This window comes from Podarcis muralis, chromosome Z, assembly GCF_964188315.1.
Source record: "Podarcis muralis chromosome Z, rPodMur119.hap1.1, whole genome shotgun sequence".
Classification (NCBI taxonomy): domain Eukaryota; kingdom Metazoa; phylum Chordata; class Lepidosauria; order Squamata; family Lacertidae; genus Podarcis; species Podarcis muralis.
This window is the reverse complement of record NC_135673.1, coordinates 17,188,447-17,196,582: the sequence shown is the minus strand read 5'-3', so window position 1 is coordinate 17,196,582 and position 8,136 is coordinate 17,188,447.

Here is an 8,136-nt window from a genome sequence, read left to right as displayed (position 1 = left end):
GTTTATTCAGCAAAGGGGAGCAGAAAGAGTTCTGCTGACTAAATAAGGCAAAGCCAAGATAAGAGAGCAGTGGAGGAGAGGGTGGATTTCAGAATGAAGCAAGGAGTAACCAGGGGGATAATTATGGGGGGGGGGGAGGATTTAAAAAGAATTGTTAGGAAAAAGGAACTGCCTTCATCAACCCGCCTTTCTCAGAGCTGTCAACACAGACTGGCAGCAGATCTCCAGGGTTTCAGATAGATCCCAGGTTCAATGCCTGACATCTCCAGTTGGGGCTAAGAGAAGACTATTTGCCTGAAACCCTGGAGCGCTGCTGGCAATACTGAGGTCCATTAAATGATGATCTGACTTCTCAGCACAGGGCAGCTTCTGAACTTGCAGGTAAAAAAGGAATGACTGATAAAGTGGAGGGAAGCCCCATCACTCCTCCTTTTAGAAATTAAATGCTAGGTCAGCAGGCAACTGGAATTAAAGAGCCGCTTGCTCCATTCATGCCTTCTCCTCCCAAGCCTTCCTCAGGTGTGCTCCGTGCCTTGCAGGACTGGCCCTAACAGTGCCTGCTTTGTGATGTCCACCTGCTCAACTCTCCACCACCCGAAAACATCCAGCAGGTGTGCTCAGCCAGGCCCTCATTAGCGCCTGCCACATTCACGGGAAATTTAGAGGTGAAGGACCCAGCTCCCGAAAGCGGGGCGCGGCTCAAAACGTCTGCACCGCTATCCCAACTTAAACAGACTGTTTAGTGTTGCCGAGCGGATGATTTATTTATCCTGTCTGGGAAGGAAGCCAGGGGCTCTCTGTCACGGACAATTAGAGGAGGATGGATGTCCACCAACATTCGCTGAAGGCCAACATTAATCTTTGCTCAGTATCTGCAATGCATTTGCACCACTGCCGTCTATCTCGACACACTCCTGGCTAAGCGCAGAAAACAAAACAAAACAAACCACACACACACACACTAAAAGTAAGAACATCACCTTGAACAACAAATAGGGGCATGCATTTTCTACACACTGGATGACCCATCAGTGCTAGGTAGGAAGCTGTCTTAAACCATTCAGACCACTAGTCCATCTAGCTCAGCATTGTCTACACTGACTGGCAGCAGCTTCTCCAGGGTTTCAGGCAGAGGGTCTCTTCCCAGCCCTTCCTGATGGGGATTGGACCTGGGATCTTAGACGTGTATGTCATGTGCTCTGACACTGAGCTGCAGCCTCACCCGAAAGTATGGTTCTAGTCCTCATAGTTGTGTCATGTGGCCTCCATAAAGTTGTGCAGAAGGAAATGTGGCCCTCAGGCTGCAAATAATTTCCCAAACTACTTGTCTGGGGTGTGGGCGATTCTGTTTTGACATGGACACTCTTTAGCTGGCTATATTTCCAGTGACGTCATACAGCAACAGACTGTGACATGAACCAAGATTTGCAGATGTTTCTCTCGCTTGCTTTACATTCAACAGTGCACTAGAATCTGGCTGGAATCCAGCCATTATCAATGACTGTCCTAAGCTTGCCCATTGGTGCTGACTTAAAGCTCGCTCGCTACCAACAGCAGAAGAAACCAGAGCAAATTTCATTTCAGCTGCAACCTCCCTGCTTCCTTGTTTATTTGGAAAGTCCAGTCAACTGTAATCAAGGGTGGGGGGTGGTTACTCAGCGAAGTTACAGCTGAGCAAACAGAATTAGGATACAAAACAGCAGTGCAGTTCTTGCATAGCAAAAAACAGGGGTGTAATATACAGCAATAAAGCCATAGACTCAGGACTATGGATGGGATACAGAAATTCAATTCAGTTTGCATATAAAGAGAAAGCCAGTGTGATGTAGTGGTTAGAGTGCCCTGACTAGGACCTGGGAGACCAGGGTTCAAATCCCCCACTTGGTCATGAAGCTCACTGGGTGACCTTGGGCCAATCACTACCTCTCAGCCTAACCTACCTCACAGGGTTGTTCTGGAGATTAAGGGGGGGGTGATGAACCACGTAGACTCCCTTGAGCTCCTTGGAGGAAGAAGTGGGATACAATAATGATGTAAAGAAAGAAAAGGCATACCTTTGTGAAATAATATGTGGACTGAAATGGCTGTAGCCACCCTTCAACATCTGTGCTTCTCCAGATTTTGCAATACAGCTCTTCAGCTGAGTGTGTGTTTTTGATTTTATTTTATTTTTAAATGAAATTTATTGGTGAAAGCTGCATGCAAAATTGCATTACATTAAGGGGAAATTGCTTTGCAGAAATGTGTGCATTAGGGGAAACTGCACACCAAATGTGTGTATTAGGAGAAATTTGCAGGTAATGCAAATTTTCATGAGTACTTTTTTTAGAAATCAAAAGCAGCAAGCAGGTGTGGGAATGTGGAGAGTGGAACTTAAAAGAGGAAAAATGCGAAAGTGAGACAAACTGAAATTGACAGACTCTCTGAACCCTCCTCAAGAATGAGACTTGCTTTCACTCTCACCTCCGGGAGGGATGGCAGGCAGGTAGGCTGTCTTGACAGCAACTCCACCCTGTCACCCAGGGCTCCTCTACAACCACACAGTTTCAAATAAAGGTCTGAATTAAATAGGAGCATAAAAAGCAGCCTTATACCAACTCAGACCCAGGGGTCCATATTGCTAAGCAAGCTCAGTACCCTGACAGGCAGCAGCCCTCTGAGGCTTCAGGACATCCCCAACCCTACGTGGAAAAACCATTGGGGATTAAGTGTGGGTCCTTCTGCATGTAATGTCTATGTTCTGCTACTGAGCTAGAGCCCTTCTGCTAAAAGTAAGGTTCTAGTCCTCATCATTTTGACTAACACAATGAATTAAATAGGAGCATAGGAAGCTTGCTTACATTGGTCCAAGTGGCTCAGTACTGCCTGCCCCAGTGCTCTTCAGTTTGGGGTCTTTAAATGTTGTTGGACTACAGAAACCATCAGCCCAGCCAGCTATGCCAATAGAACCTGTTAAAAACATTTTTTTGCTTAGGCAAGTCTGTCCAGAACGCGGATGTGTTTTTAGTTTACTGCTAGTTTTACTGTTTTGAACTTTTAAATTGTTTATACTAATAACCTTGCCGTTTTATTCTTTTGTAAACCGCTTTGAGGTTTCCTACAATGAGGCGGTCTATTAGTTTAATGAAATAAAGTTCTTGGTGCTGATCCAGGAATGCAGGCGCGTGAGGAAATCAGTGGCCGCCATGCACCACCTCGCCAGGCACAGCCCCCATAAGCCTGAGCAGCATCAGTGTGGTGCAGTTGGGCACCGATGCTCGCCAAGCCTTCCTGGACAGCGAACGCCAAGGAATAATTCTCAAACATCTACGGGGAATGCAGACAAAACAGCCTCTTCTCACCTTTCAGCGCTGCCAGGAGTTGAGCCTGTAAGGAGGTTTTGGGCCTCTGCCAGCAGCCCCAGCTGCCTTCATAAAAGGAGCTGTTTTTGTCTAAGGTAGTGTCTGAGACGGGTGACCTTCTCTGGGTCTGCTACTGAAATTTCCTGCCTATCTGTTATTCTCCTCTTCAGTAAGGTGATATGAAACCCAAAACGTTTATTGCCCCTTTTAAAGTGCCTTTATAGTTCCCAGACTACTCCATATACTGCGTTGTTCTCCAGGGCTGGGATATCACTTAGGAGGACCAGAATTTCGGGGCTGCAAAAGGCATTGCAGATCTCGGCAGAGTCCAAAAGGAAAGAGAGGGGAAGGGAAGAGAAGAGAATAGGAGGGAGCTTGAAGACTTGAGAAAGATTAAGTGGTGTGGGGGTCGCTGCAGGGAATCTGGGTCTGCAGAAGGGAGGCGTTTGGATCTACGCAGAGCAAGAATGGGGGCTAGAGTGCCTGCCCTGGACTGGGAGAGACCAGGGTTCAAATCTCCACTTGCCCATGTAGCTCACTGGGTGTGACGTGGGGACAGTCACTGCCTCTCAGCCTAACTGACCTCACAGCGTTGTTGTGATGATAAAATGGGGAGGGGGGGAACTATTGAGCTCCTTGGAGGGAAAGGTGGGGTATAAATGCAATAATAATAATAATCAGGGCTTTTTCAGGGGGAACTCCCAGGAACTCAGTTCCTGCACCTTTCAGGTGGGTTTCGGCACCTCTCAGGTGGGCACCATTGCCATTCTAAGAGGCACAGATCTGGCATACCTTCTTTCCAGGCAGGCTCAGTAGTGACAGAGAGTAATTCTGTTGCATCGAGGTGTGATTGGAGCAGTCAAATACTCCTGATTCAGGGAAGAAGTGGAATTTCCTAACCTCAGAAGACGCTGCCTACCAGATCTCTGAATGAGGATTTGCATCCTTCCAGTCGGGAATGACTCATACAGAGACACAAGAAGTGGTCCATTCTTATCCCCACACACTAAGTCAACCTTTTTAGATGTAAGAGCATCACTCACAATTGTTGGGGGTGGGGGGAGGTAGGAGATCCAGAACCAAACCCACAAGTCCATTTCCCTGTTTCCTCCTTGCCTTAGCTAAATCAGCTACCTACATTAGACCTCCAGTAATTCAGAAATATTAACTAGGTATCTAAATTTAATTCGGACATTAGGGATGGATGCCTTGAGCTATAAGAAATGTTCAGAGAGACATGAGCGAAAAGGGGTGGTGAATGAGGAATCTACCTTCCACCTTTCTGACTATGTGTATGAAAATGTGTGTGTGTTTGGGAGGGGGGAGATCTACCCTTTTATGGGCTACAGATGGTATCACATTGCAGCCTCACATCTGGAAGGGATTTGGGGGCAGGTTTACCCAGACTATTACAGACAGGGGTTTTGTTATACAGATTTTTTTGATTATTTTTTTGAAAAACATAATCTGATAACCAGAAAATTATTTTGCAAATCAATAAGAATCTGCTAGAACAGAGTGGCTGAGAAAGGCTGTTGAAAAAGCCACACTGGTCCTCTAGCAAGGGACCTCAGCTGCAGAGATAGTGAAGAGGAAGGGGACTGGACTTTTAAGGCTTGATACCAAATTGAAATAAAACCAATGTGCAGAGATAGAGTCCAAAGGGAGCTCCTCTCCTGATTGTGGCCCAATGGAACTGAAGTTTTAAAAATCCTTGCAGCCAGGCATAGCTACTATTAAGGTGGCTTTAGGAATTGGGCAGCAATTGTATTCTGAAAAATGGCATACATCCTAGCTGCTCCCCTAAGAAAGTAACTTGCAAAATTTCAGAAGACAGCAGGGGTGACGACTTGGCAACGCACTGTGGATGCCCAACACTGGGCGCTCCCTGCACCCCAACAGGCAGGGTCGGCGGGCGGGGCAGAGGCCAGGCACCCATGGGTACCCACAGCAAAAATGTTGTGGGTGCCTGGGGACCTGGGGCCTCCTGAGATTGGCACCAGCAGAAGGCTGGTTTCCCTTGTCCCCACACCATCATAACTCTTAACCTTGGAACCCAAACAGCTTCAGGATTCTTTGTCTACTCTACACATCTGCACCATACTTTTAAAGCACTGTAGCACTACTTCAAAGAGGAACAGATCCCCCACCCCATATCCTGGGAGCTGTTCGTGGAGGGTGCTGAGAGTTTTTAGGTGACCCTGTTGTAATGAAAATAGTGGACATCACCCATATGTGGCTAATTAATAAAATAATTGATTGGATCCCTACATTCAAAGTGTGGGACTAAAACACACTCTCCAGTTGCTGTTGGACTACAACTCCCATCATCCCTGACCACTGGTCCTGCATGTTAGGGATTATGGGAGCTGTAGTTCAACAACCGTTAGAGACCAAAGTCTGAAAAACAGTTAGACCCTTTTAATATCTGGACAAGATGGAGCCCCTTTGGCCTGATCCAGTAGGCTCTCCTTATGTTCTTAGGACCAAAGACTTGACGGCCCTGATTTATTTATATTTTTATTTATTTCTATTACAGGCAACTTCCAATTTACATGGGATTACACATTCCAACACATGACATGTTTAAGTGAAATCGTGTATATTTGAAACACCATTGAAAAAGCCTCCACGTTTAGCCCCTTTTGTGATGTTTTGGGGTCGCTTCTGGGTTTGGCGTTTAGCCCCTTTTGTGATGTTTTGGGGTCACTTCTGGGTTTGGCATAATGCGCACATGCGTGGTTGTGCACAAATTGGACATGCCTAAAATGGTCGCTGCCTGCAAATAAACCATTAGCAATATTCTAAGCAGTGTACATTATTTTTAAAAACAAACAAACCATCATACAAAGAATAAGAATAATTTAAAAATTTATCATAAAACCCAATGCAACCTTAAAATGTCCTTCTGAAATAAGGAAGTATTTCTTGTCTGCCTAAAGTTCAGCAAGGAAGATGACTGTTTCATCTCAGACCACATCTGCACCACTTTAACACTCAGAAGCATCTGGTTGCCACAGTGGGAAGAGGGTACTGAACCAGATGGACCCTTGCCCTAATCCAGTAGGGCTCTTCCTATGCTCATAAACCAACAAACCAACAAACACTGATCTGTTGAAGGGAACCACCAGCAGCTGCCCCAAGTTTGGGGCAGACTTAAGAAAAGGAACCTATGGCAATCCATCTTTGACATTTTCACTACAGTAGTTCTCCTTATGCAATTACATGGGGCGGGGATAGAGCATCAAAGGAAACCGCGGCGACGCAGAACATGAAGGTTTATATTGGCTCTCCCCCCCCCCCCCCGCCGCTCCAGGTTCCACTGAGTTGATCTTGGCTGCGATGCACAGACAGACATTTCTGCATTCCTCAGAGATTAAGTACAGAAAATATTCAAGAGGGATCCAGCTGCTTCTTGCGTCTTGTAATCACTGTCCTACTTCCAAACACATGGCGGACATCTGAGGAAAGATGAGCTGTGTCTCGTTGCTCCGTGCATGCATAGGCCACACCACCTAGGCATCTATAAAACCCACGGGTGGTACAGACCTCATGGAATCATAGGACAATACAGTCGGAAAGGACCCCTAAGGGTCATGTAGTCAAACCCCCACAGGAATCACAGCTAAAGAATCCCTTCTTGTGGTTGGTTCTTAATTTCCATTATAAATGCAAAACATCACATTAAATAGGAAATTGCCTTGCCTCTGGCTGCATTTGCAGAATTTTCCTCATTGGGATTTTTCCCGTTTGGGTACTCTCAAGCCTATATGCATGAATGGGCACCATCTCAGAAAACCATTCCCCAACCTTTTCTAAAACCATGGAGGGTCATCTAGTCCAACCCCCTGAATCACAGCTAAAGAGCCCCTGACATGGCCAACCAACCTCTGTTTCAAAACCTTTAACAAAGTTGAGTTCACCACCTTCTGAGGGAGTCCATTCCACTGTTGATCAGGTCTTACTATCAGAAAGTTCTTCCTGATGTTTAGTCAGAATCTCCTTTCTTGTAACTTGAAGCCATTGATTTGAGTCCTACTCCCCAGAGCAGAAAACAAGCATTCTCCATGTGACAGCCCTTAAGATATTTAGAGATATCTCCCCTCAGTCTTCTCTTTTCCAGGCTAAACATACTCAGCTCCTTCAAGCATTCCTCATAAGGCTGAGTTTCCAGACCCTTGATCATCTTGGTCACCCGCCTCTGCACATGTTCCAGCTTGGCAATATCCTTATTAAATTGTGGTGCCCAAAACTGGGAATGGGACTCCAGGTGTGGTCTGACCAAAGCAGAATAGAGCAGTACTGTTACTTCCCTTGATCAGGACACTAGAATAGCATTCACCTTTTTCGTTGCTGCATCACATGATTGACTCTGCAACACATGGCTGACTCTTCTATCTGTCCTGAACATCAACTTCGCTGGACGTCCACAAGTTCCAGCTTTACAGGCCTACCATCTGTCAGGGGTTATTAGTGTTCTTAACATTTACCTGGCACAACTGATGGGCATTTTGGAAGGGTTTTGTGGGGGGAGGGGTTGTACTTTATATCACTTTGATTCATTTATTTATTGTATATATGTTTTGCAATAGGATGTGTAGCATGTTTCTTGATTTTTTGGTTGTTTTCATGAACTGTTTTGAGATGATCTTGGTTATTGGAATTAGGTAAAGGTAAAGGTACCCCTGCCCGTACGGGCCAGTCATGTCCGCCTCTAGGGTTGTGCGCCCATCTCACTTAAGAGGCCGGGGGCCAGCGCTGTCCGAGGACACTTCCGGGTCACATGGCCAGCGTG